Raw genomic sequence first — 18,189 nt, forward strand, 5'->3', positions numbered from 1 at the left:
AGTCCATCCCTAAACTGTGCTGACACAAATATCTGTGACAAACCCAGACCCACTGGGATATGCCACAGTTTCACTAAGCTGCCACCAACCATTCCCTATAAGAAGTCACACAGACCAGGGATGGATTTTTAAACAAATAAAAGAATAAGGTTTATTTAAAACAACACACAGGCAAAATAAAATGATCAGGTGAATAAGATATAGTAACGTGGCTTAGTTTCACTCATACATACACACAGTTTGGTTCACACAGAACCCTTAACTTGAAGCACAGACCCTGAACCTATCAGTTCTGGCTAACCATTCAGACACCTGAACCTATCAGGTTGGTACTCTGACACACAGTAGTACCCTGTCTGACACACAGACTCCCACACCAGCTTCTTCTTCCCAGCTGCTGCTTCTTCACATCCCAGCGTCTCCACTTCACCACACAGGCTTCACATATATATACAGTACAGCCCCTCCTCCTGATGTCCCGCCTTCCACTCTCCATAGGATGGAACTTTCCCTCCAAACCCATGACAGACAGGTAACATCAGTGCTGTATGTAACAATATCTTTTTTGGGATACACTTCCAATACAACAGTACCCAGTTGTGGAATGTAAAGATGATACAGTTTGCCATGGAGCTGATAACTCATTCCCCCTCCATCCCCATCTCCTTTTTAAGAGGGTTGTCCAACAGCAGTTCAGAATGTGTGCAAAGTCAAACTTTTCTCTGAAAAATATTGTGCTTTTTTTTCCTGTCGTGGTTCTACTGCAGGTTTGATAATTCAAAATTCACATTACTATTATCTACATCTCTAAGACAAGTTAGGAAGAAGACAGGTTTTTATATGAGTTCATTACTCATTGATTCTCTGCAGTGAGGTTGTAGTTACTTCTATTCTTGCTCTAACTGTGCAAGTAATTCTTTTTGTTGTGTATTACTAACATTTCACTTCACTTTTACTAAAATAGAAAAACACAAAGAAATGCAGGTTCCTTCACTTGGCCTGTTCTGATAATTCACCTTGGGAACATTTATAAAAATACGAAAGACACAAACAAAGAATACTTCCTTTACCACTTAGGATTGATAAAACAATGGCATAAAAACTGAGCAACTCCTACTATAAATCTCTATAAATGCACTTAAAATAGTGTATGAAAGTAACTAATTTTTTTTCATTCCATCTAAGGAAATGAGGTGCTATTTGCTACACTTAACATTATAATTGGAGTCATGTTACTCAGTACCAAAACGTAACTAGTTAAAGGCAACATAATTTGTAATGGTTTACTTTCTAAGCTTTGGTTTCTATTGTGGACAAAGAATCTTCTTTGACACTCACGTACTACAGCCATCAATGACACTACTTCTCAGTGCACCATCTGGTAGTCTATCAATTAATGTGTACATGTTTTTAAAAAGAAAAAAGAAACAAAAATAAAGAAATAAGAGCTAGAAGAGTTGACAAAGCCTTCAGTCTCCACTCTTGAACAATTTGTGTTGAAGTGAATTAAAAATAACAAACTTCAAGGAAAATAACACCAAAACATGATTAGGCATGATCAAAGTAAGATAAAACCACAGTGGTAAACTTTCTCAGTGTTTCCCCATGCCTCTGATCTCAGTGCCAATTCTAAAAATAGAATGAGTTTGCAAGAATCATAGGAAGAGAAGCAAATATGGTTTTTTTAAAGAAATCAATGCATATTTTCTCAACTGCTTTAACAGAAGAAATATTTGTCAAAACTCAAACAGTACTTTTTTATAAACTCCATAATTTGTGCCCCACTTCGATTACCAGTTCTTCAAAAATTTCATTGGCAGACTACAATTAAGGAGTCCTGGAAACAAAAACACACACCATAATGGGGCTGGCTTTAAATTTTACTTTTTTTTATAATAGCAACCTGTTTTGCTTGTCTCAGCATTTCTAAAAAAAGAATTTAAACTAATTCTTCGTTAAGCATTTATTTTCACTTACAGTACCTAAATAACAAAAGAAAGAAACAAACCCCAAGAAAATAAGATTGTACTCAGATGTCCGATCCATGCAGCAGGTAATATAGATATTTGCTGTTCTAATAATATTCAGATCATAACTGTCTTGCAAATTGTCCACCAAACGAATACAGACTTGCCAGAGAATTAGCTGCAGTTCAAAGTCATTGCGAATTCCCTTTTTTGGGACCGACTAAAATTCTTCACAATGCCTGCTGGGATGAAGAGAAGATGGTGGGCTCCCATCTCTATTCTGATATCAGCCCAAGCTCCTGACTCTTGACTTAGATGAAATGTATGAATTTCTAAGGCAGCAGAGTACTGAAGTACGAAGAAAAGTTTGGGGCCATGTTTTTCCTCCAGTTCCTAAAGCCCACATGGAAAAATCTAAATGTTGTGTAACAGAATATTTGCTTGCACGAGGGAATTTTCCTCTCTTCTTTGCTCTCCCCTGTTAGCCTGTTCAAGGGAATCCAACCTACACTCCAAAGCAGATTTGGTGGTCACATAGGGAGGAGAGGAGAAAAACTTGCCCTCTTTCCCTCTTCTTGTGAGGGAAACAGTTTTATTAGTGGAAGGACTTAACTGGATCCCATTGACTAAATACTACATTATTATTGATAAGAATATTGGCTAGAATTTTATCCCACAGTATAATTAAGCTGATAGTTTCACCCTCAGAGATAAATATACCTTTATATATTGAATTAGAAATGGTGACACATGGGAAATAAAATCGGATTGTGTTGTATGGTACGTATTCCATTGTTCCAAACATGTAGTTATAACACAACTGAAATGTAAGCTATAAAAGAACAAAACTTAACAAATATTTTAGAAGTTTAACTAAAATTGCTAGCTAAGGCAATGAAGGAGGGATTTTGTATTTTGAAGACTGACCATTGAGGTAAGACTTCCCATTTGCTCCATTTTCTTACTAGGGAGGGGGGAATATTTGTCTAGAAAATTGCCAAATGAAACATTTTATATTCAGAAAAGCCTGTTAAGAAACAAAGAAAGAAAAATGGTTGAACTATGCTATAATTATCAGTTCCCAAGGCCTTTGTTCTTAAGGAGACAATAGTTTTGATTCTCTGTAATGACTAATTATGTGATGAAGAAAAAAATCAACACAGAAGTTCAATGAGATTATTCCATAATTCTCTACATAAATTACATTTTTTCACAAAACAATCCATACCAGCTGCCTAGCTTGTTTAATTTCAAAAGGATAATTAGCAAGTTTAGATAAGATAACACATTCTAAAAAGTAATAATCTGAATTTACATGCTTAACTTTCAATGATTTGCTCTCAAAAAGAAGACCTGAACCCAATATTCCCTGTAGTTTTATAGAGTGCTGTGCAGAGGCTCTGCCCCATGCACACGGGTTTCTGGCCATGACTGGAAGCAAATAGATTTCAACATTTGCTTGGCTGTGTGTGACTGATGTAGTGCTGTGTGCATGCACAGCCACACGGCTTAGAGGGAATGTTGCCCAAAAGTTGTCCTTAGGACTGGGTTACATACACAACTTCATCACCTGTTCACTATCCATTGCAATAGGCAGAATGTCTATTCTCTCCTAAACAGTATTTTTCAATTGAAAAAAAATCCCACATTTGGTTGTGTCATTTAAGGTTAAATAACCATACACAAAAAGGCTTGCTGCCAGTTCCAGGTTTTGAAGGACCATTGGGCAAGATTATTTCTGTGGAAATCCCACCATGAGTGTGCTCACTTGCTTGCCATTGTCACTAGTCACCGTGACCTTCTCCTCAGAGCTCAAGCTGCTCGAAGGCCAAGAAAAAGAAGACCAAGCCTTCCTCTTGTGATTGTTTCCTTGATCGGAATGGGCAGCTGAGCATGCCAGAAAGACCAGGGAGGGCTTCAGAAGTGGGCCTCTTCATGGACTATTGGTGCCTCAAGCTGCTCAGTGATGCTAATCCGATGCTGGTGGTAGAGAGGCCTATGGGTGACTTCGTGTGCCCCTCTGTCAGTTTTGCCACCATGCATTGGAGGCCCCAAGAAATAGAGAACTATACACAGAAAATAAATATCTCAAGCTTCTATATTCCTCATTTTAAACTTGAGCAAGGTTGGATGGAGAAGCACATATCCACCAGCTATGATGCTTGAACCTCCAGCCATCACTTCATTGAAAACAAAGGGGTTGCAATGGAAGAAGTATGTGAATGTTATACTGTTCTTTTTCTTATGAATCATAGTTGAGTGATTGGAAATTTCTCAGTACTTATAGAAGAGTTAGCAGGGCATGCCATTGTCATCATGCAGAAGCATTGAATACTAGTCTTAAATTGGATTTTAGATAATTTTGTGATTCAGTATATATATAAAAAAATTAATGGCATTTCAAATAAGCCAATTTCCATGTTCTACATTTGTCTTTTCGAAAAGCAACTTAATGGCTTGTCGCACTTGTTTTAACTCATTTGCCCAAGATTCATTATCTTCAATATGTTCCATTAACCCTTCTTTCTTAAAATCTTTCCCATAATTTACAGTTGCATTTTTACCACTGACTAGTTCTTACTTTGTTGACTATGAGACAGTCACATAGATGGAGAGACATTGAATACATTTTTGTATGCCTCATAATTAGCTTTCACAGGTAGGGGAGACAAAGTTGACATAAAATTTACTAACTACAGATTAAATCTGTAGCCCAAGGAAGTTTCAAACAAGCACTGGTTGAATGATCACAGGTGTTTTGTTTTGCTTTATTTCATTTTGTTGTGTGTGTGTTTTTTTCATGCTAACCTGTCATGTTAGTGAAATAACACAAAATTAATCAAGGCAAAGAAACAACAGTTGGCACACATAAAAATTATTCTTCATTACCCCTTTTGGTATTCAGTGTTATCACATCAGTTATGACAGCCCTGTTTGGTATTCATGCAGATAGAATGTGTAATTTCTAGTTTAATTTAGCAACAGAAAAAGTGAAGAATAAACCGCAGTATTTGATGTTGCTGCTTGTTGAAAAAAATAGCAAAGTTGGAGGGGAGGGAAAAAATTGGAATCATAGGGAAAACACAGAAAATGGGATATGTTTCTTTGGTCTTGCACTCCATATTCCCATTAGTATCTACACACTCTCCCTCTTTTGTACTTTAAAGGTCAACTCCAGTTCATTGAAGTCTGTAAAGTATTTACGCTAATGTATGCTATGAAAATCAACTCTGATATGCATTGCTATAGCTTGGGCAATGCAATGATACTGCAGCTTATCACAATGCTATTTTTGCAAAAGCTGTAAATGTTTCTGTGGGTGTGTGGGTGTTAAAGAGAGTGTGTGTGAGACTACATCAAAAATAGCACTTATGCACTTGTAACCCCAATGTTTTTTTAAAAAATCAAAAGAATGTGTTTCAACTGGTTTGGCATTTAAAGAAGCAAATTTATTTCATTAGTTTAATCCAAGTGCTTATCTTGAAGCAGAACTAAACATTTTAGGCTGCTTCCCTCCATCCTGAAATTGTTTATCAAAACAGGCTTGAGGAAATAGGAAACTTGTTTACTGCTGAATACAGAGCGACTTGCTTCCGAGGAGACATATACAGTGCTATGCTTAAAGTAAAATCCCTACAACTGACAGTGGAAATCTTTTATCATCCGCCCTCCATTTTTGAACACGTGATAAGCAGATGTCACAATGCTTTGCATTTTATTGCCTCTCCAACTCCTGCTATGGAATGGAAAAACAGTATCATAGTGCAAGAGACCACATACATCTAAATGTAGGCAAACCTGTGCTTACTTTAATAGGCCATTCCATTGTAGTTCTTTGTGTTTTGTGTTTGGTCCCCCGCCCCCTTTAAAAAGATGGTGTGGGGTGATTGGAAAGCACAGGAGAAAAACAGGGGAAGGAGAATATATATTAAATTAAAGAATCACTTTATAGGCAGGGAAACAAGGTTTAAAAATACTGGAATGTACACAGTAAAAATTGCCATTATGCTATACCACTCTTTGTGTGCACAAAAAGGTAGACACACATGGTATTTACATAAAAGAAAATTAGTAGTCACATTGTATCCTTGTACCTCATCTATCTTGCTGCTAAAGTAATTGCAAATACATTTGCTTTAAAAATCAAGACAAGCTCTGCAAGCAAGGAAATAAATCATCATGTTCATAATTCTGACAGCTTATTCTTGGTTAACTTGTGTTTTAATGCAGGATTTATAGAAGAAATTCCCAAGGGACTTCAAGCCACAATGTTAGTGTCTGGTCGTATCTCTCTGTCCCCTTCCTCCCATGTTTGTAGATTTCATTTTAAACTTTTAAACTCATTCCAAGATAGGTTTATTTGCTAGCTTTGCAGGATCACAGCTGTCTGGCCCAAAATCTTCTTCTTTTACATAGTTATCTTAACACCTTTTTATTATTTCCTGCTGAGTACCCTATAAAATCAATCCTGCTTTCATCTTTTTTACTTCTCTGGATTCTGCTTTCCTGTAGGGAATCTTCATGGCAAATTTTTATTCCTTCGCCTCACCAAGATAATGCTCCTTATGTACTTCTGTTACTGGAAGAATCACATTGATACACCATGTGTCGTTTATAAAAAGTCTCAGGTTCAGCCCCTGCCCATTGCTGGGATGCTGTGTAACCAGGAAAGGCCCCAGGGAGTCACTGCCAGAGTAGACAGACCTGGACTTGATATACAAGGAGTTTTGTCTGTATAAGAGACATTTTTAATCCTTTTTTAATACCAGGTTCAGCAAGCCACTGCTTCTCCAGCATCCCCCTGGTGTACACCCCCCCCCCCGAAAATGGTTTGGAAACCCTCTAGAGCAGTGATTCCCAACCGTTGGTAACCTAGATGTTCTTGAACTGCAATTCCCAAAAGCCTTTACCACAAAATATGCTGGCCAAGGTTTCTATGAATTGCTGTCCAAGAACACCTGGGTTACCCAAGGTTGGAGACTACTGCTCTAGAGTAAATTTTTGACACTGTGGGAGGCTATAGTCAGAAAGAAAAGAAATCCCAGTCTCACTAATCTAAGGTACCATAGGATTCTTGACCTAAGAAACATCATTTTCCTCGCTGACCTTCCATTTTAGACTGAATAAGGCCAGTTTATGAAACATGTGTCTTCTAGAAACCAGTAACACAAATAAGCAGATAGGTTTTCTCAATATATTCGACAGATAATTTTGATTTGGCAATTTGCTTAAAACAAACCCTAAGTGTTTAAAAGAGTAGGTAATTCCCTTAGTTCTTAGCAGTGCCCATGCATTAAGTATCCAGAAGGGAGAAAACAACAACAAAACACACAGTGAGAGAATAACTCATATTATGTGTTCCATCTGAAATATTGACATTGACATCAGAATGGAACTCAAAAAGGTCTGTTTAAAATTGGTAGTTCAACATTTCAAAGAAATTCCAATAAACATTTAAGGAATTCTTGAAACTTCCAATTAAAATATAGCTGTTTCATCAACACATATACGTACACAGAGACATTTGTTACCAACTGTCATACAGTATTGCAGTCATGAAACTGTATGGTGTCATATTTTTACGTGATGCACTAATTGTTGTTTCTCGAATAGCAGATGGTGGATAAATGACCCAACCATCTATGACACATCTCAGACTTTATCATAACATTTTGATTTTGTGGTGAGGTTTATTTGGATTTTTTGATTCTTACTTATTGACACTCACACTCTCCCCCCCCCCTTTGATATCCACATATGAAAAATGAAAGGAGGGAGAAAGTGCACAGTCTGATTTGTTGCAGCATTTTTAGAGAGCTACTTACACATCCAGGATATGTGAGATATTAAAGGAGTGGTTTTATCATTTCACCCCATGAGGGTGGCAATCAGGTGGCAAAAATGATGTGCTTCTCATGGAAAGGGAAAGGGTACACCTTTTGTGTAACCAAGCAAATGGATTTCTGCCACTGTGACAAGTCCTGGGGACAAAATGACTTGCAAGGAGAAAATAGTGCACAAATTAACCAATAACAGTTTAAGCAAAAAAAAAAAAAAAAAATCTTCCTAGTGTTTTAGTTCCTAGGTTCAGATACATCTTTGATTGAGCTATTTTCCATGTGAGCCCTGACAGTGTCTAGCTTCCAGTGCACTTTTATAAAATATTCTTGGAATCACAGCCTCGGGTACAATATGGCAAATTAAGAATATGGAGATTCTCCTTTGCAATTACAAATATCTGAATGGAAGGACAGGTTCATCTTTTAATCTCTTTAATATACAACCAAACTAGGATTTATGGCTGAAACACAATGTTATAATATATATTGACTGCTGATTAGCACACGCACGTGGTAAAATTTAAATGCAAAAGATCTCATACCAGCTATCACTTAGCCATGACATTATTTAATTTCTAGAATTGCAGAGGTTAAAGCTCGCTGAACTGTAAACACTTGGAAACATGGATTGTAGTCCCATGGCACATCACTGCACAAGATGTAATTTGAATCTCATTGTATGCTAAGCTGAAAAGGCAGCACATATCCCAGAGGCACGAATAAATCAGCAATCAATGATTTGTCACACACATTTCCATTTTGATCCTGTAACTGCGACTTTATTGTCTTCTATCAATGTAAAAGATAGAGATCTGTCATTAAAAACCCTATTCATGATTTCTCTAAAGTAAATCCCACCGAGTTTTATGGGGCTTACTCCCCAGTAAGTGTGTGAATTAAGGGCTGCAATATACAGTATATCCCTCCAATTGATTTTGGACATCAGTTCCCAGAATCCCTCACCACTGGATCTGCTGACTGAGGACTCTTGGAATTGGTCTAGAACATCTGGAACATGGAAGGCAGTGAACCACTGGCCTAAATGACCTAGAGCAGTGGTCCCCAACTTTTTTTTAAACCCCGCAGACTGGTTGGGGAAGGTGGGGCACCCTCCGCGGTTGTGTGCATGCATGAAGGAGCGGGTGCTCTCGCTCTCTCTCGTGGGTGTGAGGGCACTCGTGAGCATGCGTGAAGGAGTTGGAGGGCACTCGTGAGAGAGGGTGCGAAGGGCAGGGTGGCGCTTGGGGGCACTCATACGCATGTGTGAATGGGCTGTGGAGGGAGTGTGTGCTGGGGTGGGGGAGTTTTGTCTCTACAGACCAGTCCGGCTCAGGCCACGGACCAGCACTAGGCCACGGACCGGAGGTTGGGGACCTCTGACCTAGAGGAGAAAACCAGTTCTTGAAGATTACAAGACTTCAGAAATGAAATTGCAAAAAGCATGAGATGCATCAATGTTTCATCCATTTAATCTCCAGCATCAGTTACCTCACTACATTACAGATGTTCATTTTGGTTTGAATATGTAATCAGTTGTTCATTTATGTTGATCCAGTTAGAGGAAAGCTAAGTGAGGACCATGGTCTTGTTAGTGGGCAATTAGATTTCCTGCCCAACGTGATTGTTTTTATCCTAATTTGGACCTAGAACCTAAAAGTATTCAAGCTGGATCCACACACACTGTTTTCATGCAAGTTTAGGTGTTGTAAAGGAAAACATGCAAAGAATTGATTATCCAGACATTTCCAATGGACAGCCTGCTCATATATATATAAAGGATCTGGTCAGAAGCCAGGATGAGGTTGGACAGAGGACAAGAAGGCATGATCCCACGTATTTTCATACTACATGTATCACTGTCACTTAGATGTACTGTGTTTACAATTAACTACACATCGAGACACATACATTATCTGTGTAAATTATATGTGGATTTGGAACTGAGCCTGCAGACTAGACAAGGATGTACATCAAGGTATCACAAGTCAGGTGTGAATCACATGCTCATGACATTATGTCAAACACAATGCTGGTGCATAATATTTATCTGGAGAAACTGAACAGATATGTAATAGGAGCACATTACTGTATCAGTTAGTAAATAAAGAACCTAAGAATGGTTTGGGATTAGCTCATGCCTTATTAATGTATGCTGTTCTAGGCTACATGGTTTGGCAGGGCAGATACACAAGAATACTCAGTAATGGGGAAGCCTTTGAGATTTTCCCATAAGATGAAGTGCAAATTGAGTTTGTAGATTCATCCTTGGATCTGACTGTTTTTGAGAGAAGCCAAATGCATTTCAAGGAAACTGGCAAAATATTTCATGGAGAGAAAGGAGTGGGTTGGTCTGCCTACTAGAGTATATGATGAAGCTGTTTATAAATGTTGGGAGAACTTAAGTGTCAACTTAAGGACAAAAACAACAGAAAACACCTACTTTTCACTAATATGCAAATTGATTGACAATTTATTCTGAAGTATGGTATTTATAAAGTGGGGACATGAATCAGTAAAAGGAAATAAATCCTCATAGTTGCAAAGCATATGAAAACAGTTCCCCCCCCCCCCCCCCCCGGTATTTAATGCCAGTAAAACTAAATATAATAAACAAAATGTATCATCACTATGCTGGAAGTGTAAAAAAGAGAAGGGAACGTATACACATATGTGGTGGTCATGTGAAATAAGAAAGCAAGAATGGAAGCAAATCTTTAAAGAAATAAGGGAAATAACTGGATTAAATATTCAAATGTCCCTGTCAATGGCTTTATTGAATTTGGTTAAGAAGGATCAATTGTTGAAAAAAAATAAGGAATTAATAGTTATAATGATTACGGCAGCAAGGTTAATTTTTTTGTAAGAAACTGGAAAAATGATAACCAACTCAATTTAGAGGAATAGTATAGAGCAGTGGTTCTTAACCTTTGTTACTCAGGTGTTTTTGAGCTGCAACTCCCAGAAACCCCAGCCAGCAGAGCTGATGGTGAAGGCTTCTGGGAGTTGCAGTTCAAAAACATCTGAGTAACCAAGGTTAAGAACCAGTGGTATAGAGGACTATGGGATATGGCAATTAATGATAAATTGACATGTGGTATGAAAATAAGAAGAGGCCCATCAAAAAATAATGATTTTTAGAAAATATGGAGTGTATTCTTGGAATATGTATTTCGGAGAGCGAAGGGATATATACCAAGGGAAGAAGTTTTGGAAAGAAAATGGACTGAATGAAATTTAAAATATTATTAATGCTAGCCCTGAGGTTGATGGTGGCACTGGTGTATTATGTAATTGTGTTTTATTGTGGTGTTAGGCTTATGTTGTTTAGGTTGGATGTATGTATGAAAACAGGTTTTTTTTCCTTTAAAAGTTATGCATCACTTCTTTAGATTTATCTCACATTTCCTGAGTGTTGTTGCCAGGTAGTAACCTCTGTTTTGCTTCATGAATCAAACATATATTATTGTGGAAATCAAATGTACTGACAAATGAGTTATGTCAGCTTGGCCCAAGAACAAATGAGAGTTACAGCGCAAAATCCTACAGGAAGGTATCTTACCTGCAAAGGAATGGAAATTATGAAAAAGCAGTAGATCTACATAATTTCCAGGTGGAATAGTAATATCTCATGTAATTTTAAGGGCTAAACAATGAGAAGCCACCTAATTGTCTTTTCTCAAATGACTAATAAATTGGTGGCCAGAATTCCATTATGGATTGCAGTAGTGTGAGTATAATTTTGAAAACTGTACTGGTGAATTGTTAATAACTGATCAGTTGCTCTATGCTTTCCTACTCATGTGCCAGTCATATGACTCGATGTGCCACTAAGACTACAAGCTAACTCAGTAATTAGTGTGGTGATTTGACACCAGAATTTATGCAACTACACTTACGGCTGGCAAAAATCCATAATACAATTTTCGCTATATCATTTTCAGTACAATTAATGCAAAAGGCAATACGTATGGTTAAACAAAAATATTCAGGAACAAAGTAATCTAGAAAGTAAAATGCATTCACCATAGGAGTTCCTCCAGCTGCAACTGCAAAACTAATAATCTGTCAGATTATTTTAGTATTTCTTTTAGAATGGAAATATTCTAATTTTTGAGTCACTGGGGGAGGCGTTGCTTTTAATTTATCTTACCTGATTGTCTTGTGTACGGGGTTGAAACTAAGAAGTCTATGGCTTGAGTTTTATGTGCATGTACTTGGAAGAAAGAACCACTGATCTCTCAGGAGGACTTACTTTTGAATGAAAGTGAAATGAATTGAGCTGTGAGACTAATTTTATGACCCTTGAATTTTGACAGGATTTGGACATTTCCTCTGCTCTGTCTAACGCTCCCTGTTGTGATCATTTTTATTGCTTAATAAGACAGCATTTCCCCCCTATAGCAGAGCCTCGAACTCATTCATGCATTGTGTATCTAACACTCCAACAGTCAATTAGCATTAACTGGCTTCATGCTGATGAACATTTCTAATCCATCTCCTCCCCACCCCACCTTTTTGGCCCATGTGCTCCAGTCACATCACACTTAACCTTTGCCATGGTGTCTCCAAGGAAGAATTTGCTGCTCTCCATTCAGGCCCTGCACCGTTTGGCAAACCACACTCTGGCTTCGCACTGGGCCTTTGTATTGAACACACTAATCTGATTGTTCTTCCACTCTACAAACTCTGGGTCAACAATCAAGCTGCTGCCAGAAACTAATTAATTTGCAAACAGTTCCTATTTTCACAGAGGGAGAGCTATTGAGAGCGATGACAGCAGAGGTGATCCTGCCACAGTGACACACATTGTTGTGGCGTCCACCTTCCTGTGCAATTCTCCTCACCCATATTTACCACACACAGAGACGTAAATTATGCAGTTGACAATAAATCTCTTAATGCCTACCAGACTATGATGGCCTGAAAAGAGGAAACACGTATTGATGGGGTCAGTGCTGATTAAACTAATTGTCACAGACAAGGGTGTAAATTTAGGATTATCATGGCAATATGCTGGGCCCCACAATGAGATTTCTTCACCTGAAGTCAATATTTTGTCATGGAGTTTGCAGGAAATCGGATCAGTGATTAGCTTCCTTATTCAACAACCTTCACTAAGACAAGGGTGAGACATTCTTCCGCAGTACTGTATTTATCATCGCCATGAATAAAGTATTACTCAGCCTGAAAATACACTGAAACTGTAGTACTATCGCAGCCTATTTATAGCATACTAAATCACTGAGTTTCTAGCCCTGACTAGCATGTTGCCAAAAGATGAAGTTTCCGAAAATGTATTCACTTCCTGCACAAAGTGCTGCCCTGTACACCCTTGTGAAATAGTACAGAAAATATCAGGGGGCGGTGTGATCCCTCGTCTCTGCCACATGGCATGCTATCTGAGAAGTCTAGTGCAATGCTCAAAAATTTCACAAGGCTTCTAGAAATACATGTTCTTGGCTGTCAACCAACAGAACCTTCTTCCGTCATATAGTAGCTATCAAAGGTTAAGAAATTCCCTGAAAAAAAAAATCATTTTGGGTGCCTGGTACAGGATTTCTTTTGCCAGTCTCTATGCTTTTAACAACAGTTTCACTGCTAGCCTATGACAACATACATGGTTTGAGCAATTACACATACGGTAAACAGGCAGACCACCCTACCAAATACTGCTATATACAGAACATGACTTCTTTCTCTATTCTATCTTACTGCTTTATTTTTAAAATGTGTTTTATACTGTATTTCAATTTTCTAATTTTATTTTAAAAGTTTTTAATGTATGCCACCCAAAGAACTTCATACATAGGGTAGCTGTGACACAGTATAATAGGCCATGTGTTGTTGTTCATCTAAGGTTGTATTTACCTAATTTTCAGACCTGATAAGGACCAGATGATTTTTATTATATAAAACCATAGAATGCAAAGAGGGTGTACTTTCTTTTTCAGATGACTGTATGTAGAGGGGGCTTTTAAAGTCTTGTCCTCCTGTTCAGGCTCCAGGAGGTAGAGCCAACCTCTTGATTAATTCCTATTCAGCTGTTTCCCACAAATATCTGTCTTGGAAGTTCCTTTGGTCTAACAATGTCCTCCTTGAGATCAAAGAGACAGTGTCCTGGGCAATGGAAGAGTTTCCCACTGGTTTTTATTTAGTATCATTTCAGATATCTGCTTTGTATCTATTATTTTACACAGACACTGGCATGTTTTTCCTATCTAATATAGTGAATGCTGCAGCTGTTATGATCAGATAAGTAACTGGACGAAAATCAAAGGTTAATGTTTTCTGGGGATCCTATGCCAGTATGTACATGGTTTGTTAATTTTGATGAGACCTTTCAATGGTGCCCCAGCTTGCTAGATGTGTTCAAAGCAGAATTAAAGTGGAACCTTTGCAGTCAAGGTGAACACAGTGGTAGAATCACACTATTCAGAAAGATAGTTTCTGATCAGGAATATTTATACCTGAGAGCTGTCACTTAGACTTTGTCTTACTGGCTGACCTTAAGATGTGAAGATGTTCTTGTGCGCAGTGTTCACCAGAAGAACAGTGAAAATCCCCTTGCCCTATGGTCTAAAATGAACATGGTAGACTTCTTTCTTTCTTTCTTTCTTTCTTTCTTTCTTTCTTTCTTTCTTTCTTTCTTTCTTATGCTCTCAACTGCTATAACATTCAGCTGCTTATGTAACCGTAAAGATTATCAAGGACAACATCTCTTGGGAATTCAGTATGGCTACTCTCCCACTTAAAAACCAAACAGAAGGGATAAACTATACAGTGAAGCTTTACTAAGCCTTATACGAAGTAAGGATCTATCCAAATTAAGAGACCATTCAATGATATTTCATATTTTTACAGAAAATTGTAGGTGGTGGTGGTGGTGGGGATGGTAAAATAAATAATTCTGCTTTAGTACTGAATTTTAACAGGCTTTGACTCATGCATTGAAAGTTGCCCTTCCTATGATCTGTCGCATATTTTTATGCCAACAAAGGTATAAAACATGCCCCAATCAAAAAAAAAAAAAAACCCCCAAAAAACAAAAAACAAAACAAAACACATTTCTGTATGGAAGTGTGTGGCAGCAGGGGGAGTGCTTCCCACTCTTTGGAAGAGAAAGCAAGCTGTCTCCTGAGGAAGACACAAAGGATCTCCTCGGGATGCTGCTGGAATGGCATCATGAGGCAGAGCCCATTGGTGAACACCTGGTTTCCTACACATTTCTCCTCTAGAAAGTGCCCTACAGTGCTCCATTATGCACTATTTTTCCACAGCAAACTCACTGATATGGAAAGTGATCTTGGTTTGCAATACCTATTTGAAGAGCAAAAAAAAAAAAAAAAAAAAAAAAAAAAAAGCTATGTGTACTGTCTTTGGACAAATGAGCAGAACAGACCATATTAGGGGTATCTGTGTGAGTCTGGGGTAACTGTGAGGTAGAGCAAGGAGCTGCTGTATACCTCTGGGATGGATCAACACCATAATGGATACATCATATTCAATTCAGCATTTGTAGAATTAAAAAATGATCAATACTGTTGAACTGAGGAAAATGTAAATGAAAAATAACATGATAGGCTGAATTGCTGGCATCAGAGAATAAGGCACTTGACAGCTAAACTCTCCAATAAAGTCCACATTCTCCTATGGACAGTTCAACCACCAAGGGAACAAGGAGGGCTCAGACTGAGGTTATGTCCTATATTACCTTGCAGCCATTCTACCAGCCATTTCATGGAGTAGGTGAAAAGAAAAACTTGTGTTGCTGTATAGATAGCCTATTTGCATTTGAAATGTTCTTCTTTGTTCCTTCTTCTGGCCTCTCACTCAGTTTACTAAACTTTACTGAAAAAGCACTATATTATTGGGATTTTGAAAATGTGTCAATGTAGAATGATTATTGTTGTATGGGCTTTGAGTGGAGAAGTCACACAGCTAGGACATTGTGTGGCCTCTCCCCCAGGTGATAGATGTTTGCATCACCACAAATACTTCTTTTAAGGAATGTATGTGTATAGGTTGTTGTTGTTTTCTGGACATTCAAAAACACACCGATGATATCAAAGATCCAGGGACAAAGTGTGTTGGAATGCCTCTTTAGGAACATCACTGGGTAATACCAATCTGTATGCCCTTTATTCAGGTATAGAGTGGGCCAGGGGCTTCCTTGCATCCCTACAAAAATTACAAAGAATAGACATCTAGTCCAAGGTAGAGTAGGCCCACTAAATCAATGGGACTTTCTTAAATATTGATTCGTCCTATTAATTCAAGAGAACTGGCTTAGCTGGGAGTAAATACTAGCTTTAGCCCCAAAGCTATGTGTAAAAGTTGTCACAATGCTGTTGGAGTCTTAGAGGTGCAGGCTGATGTGCCGTGCCCACTCACAGACCTTTACATTTTATAACAGTTTTGGGTGGCATTTAATTTCTCAGGGGCTTTCAGATGGGCAAACCTCTCTCTCTCTCTCCATCTTCAGCCTGTTTCAGTTTCCTCATTCTCTCAGATGTATCCTTAATGCTAATTAGGGAAAATCTGTTCTCACATTGAGCGTTGAGAGACCAACGGATGCCTTCATAAAAAGGAGAGAGGAATGACAAGATTTCAGCAGTGAGGCCACAGGGACTGTGGACAAAGATTGTGCTCTCTTCCTGTATAAATCCTCCTGCCTCAGCTGTCAGTGTGTGGATCTCCTGCACAATAGAGGCTTTTACTTGCATGACTGAGCTCAGCATTGCCGAGGCCTGGTTATCCTTGGGCTTAATCAGCTGGAGAATAAGATATTATTTGAGAAGCTTCTACGCTTGTTGGCCTGTGGAAAGGAGGCTGGGGGAGGGCACCCACCTCCCTCTTTTTTTTACTTGAATATTCTCTGAAGTCCTGTTACGTTGACAAAAATTAGAATAAAATGAAACAACAAAGCTTCTTTTTTTAAATGCCTCTTTTACAAACAGAACTCACAAAGATTGTCCATGGCTGTTCTCAGGATGCAAACATCAAGCAAAGCCATATGTTTGGCAGAGGTTCATAGTTGCTATTTACATTATGTTAGCGCCTACAGGGCTCCCAATCAGCGAGTCATTATGTCTGGCACAGGGTGCCCATTTAATTAAAAGGCATCCCTGCTTTTCTTTCCTTTCCTTTTCTCCCCTCTCCCTTTTTAAGAAAGTTTATACTTCTAGCTCAAGCCCACTGTGGATTTTCTTTGTAACCATGGGCAAAACCTGGTTTTTCAAGACAGCCCTTCTGCACTTTCGGTATTTGTTTTTATTAGTATTTTATTTATTTAATTTATATGCTGCCCACACTACCCAGAGGTCTCTGGAGCTTCTGAGAGACTAAAAGGTGCTGTGGGTGTACTCTCACAAATATGTGGCTTATAGCAAATACAAGCCACATGTTTGGAAGGACAACATATCATTTCCAAAATGTACTGAGATCTTCGAAACAGGAACGTTGAGCTCAAAGGTGCCACGGACATGGAAAAAACCTAAGAGACACACTTACCTTGGAAAGGAGGACTCTGTGAAGCAAGCAAACACCCAGACAATGCAAAGGGAAAGGGAAAGTGGAGAAAAACTGGAAATCAGCTACCAGGAAAGAGAAGAGCACCAGGGTTGGTCTTGCAACCTTGTGTGAGCCAGTTATGGAAGATAAAAAGACCTTCCTTAGAATCTGTATCTGTATGAAGACTTGGAAAATTTGATCCAAGTCATTACATTTGGTGTTGTTTTCAGAAACCTCAAACCATTTCTAAGCACCTCTCAGGAGAACTTTGGAGAGCTCACCCACCTGCAAATTGTTGTGAAAAAAGATAGAGAGAGGCCAACCAAACAGGAGTGTCAATTGCTTCGTAAACACTGCAGTTTTGACTGGTACTCATTTAATGTGCTTGTATGGAATCCTCTCCAATAAAATCATGTTGGAAAGAGCATGACAGAAACCTGTTCCTGCATGTTTTACAAGGATAGATGATAGTTAACTGGTACACTGTGGACTGGAACATGCTTTCCAACATTCTCTCTGAAATCTGCACATCACTTCTCTCTCTCTCTCTCAATTCTTCTCAATTCTTTACAATGTTTTACTCAAGATATATGTTAAAGAAAACGTGCTATCCTTAGTTTGATTATTTCTGGTTATCCAATCACAGTTTACAGAAGAGGTCCATTCCCAAGGATAGAGACATTAACCATCTCTGTTTCAATGCTACAAATAACAATATAGCTACAAGCACAATACATATCTATAACCAACCCTAATCAGTTTCATTGACCAGTAGCAACACTGTGGTGAATGGTCGGAAAGGAGGAAAAATTAATAGGGGCAGAAAGGAAAACTGCATTTCATGCTAAAGTTCAATTTATGCATTTTTTAAG

General features: G+C 38.4%; 1 protein-coding gene across 1 annotated transcript in view; it reads right to left on the minus strand.

Moving 5' to 3' along the window:
• SEMA3A (semaphorin 3A) overlaps nt 1-18,189 on the minus strand; it is a 212,400-nt gene that overhangs the window by 41,213 nt on the left and 152,998 nt on the right. The window lies entirely within an intron of this gene.

The sequence above is a fragment of the Pogona vitticeps genome, chromosome 5, assembly GCF_051106095.1.
Source record: "Pogona vitticeps strain Pit_001003342236 chromosome 5, PviZW2.1, whole genome shotgun sequence".
Classification (NCBI taxonomy): Eukaryota; Metazoa; Chordata; class Lepidosauria; order Squamata; family Agamidae; genus Pogona; species Pogona vitticeps.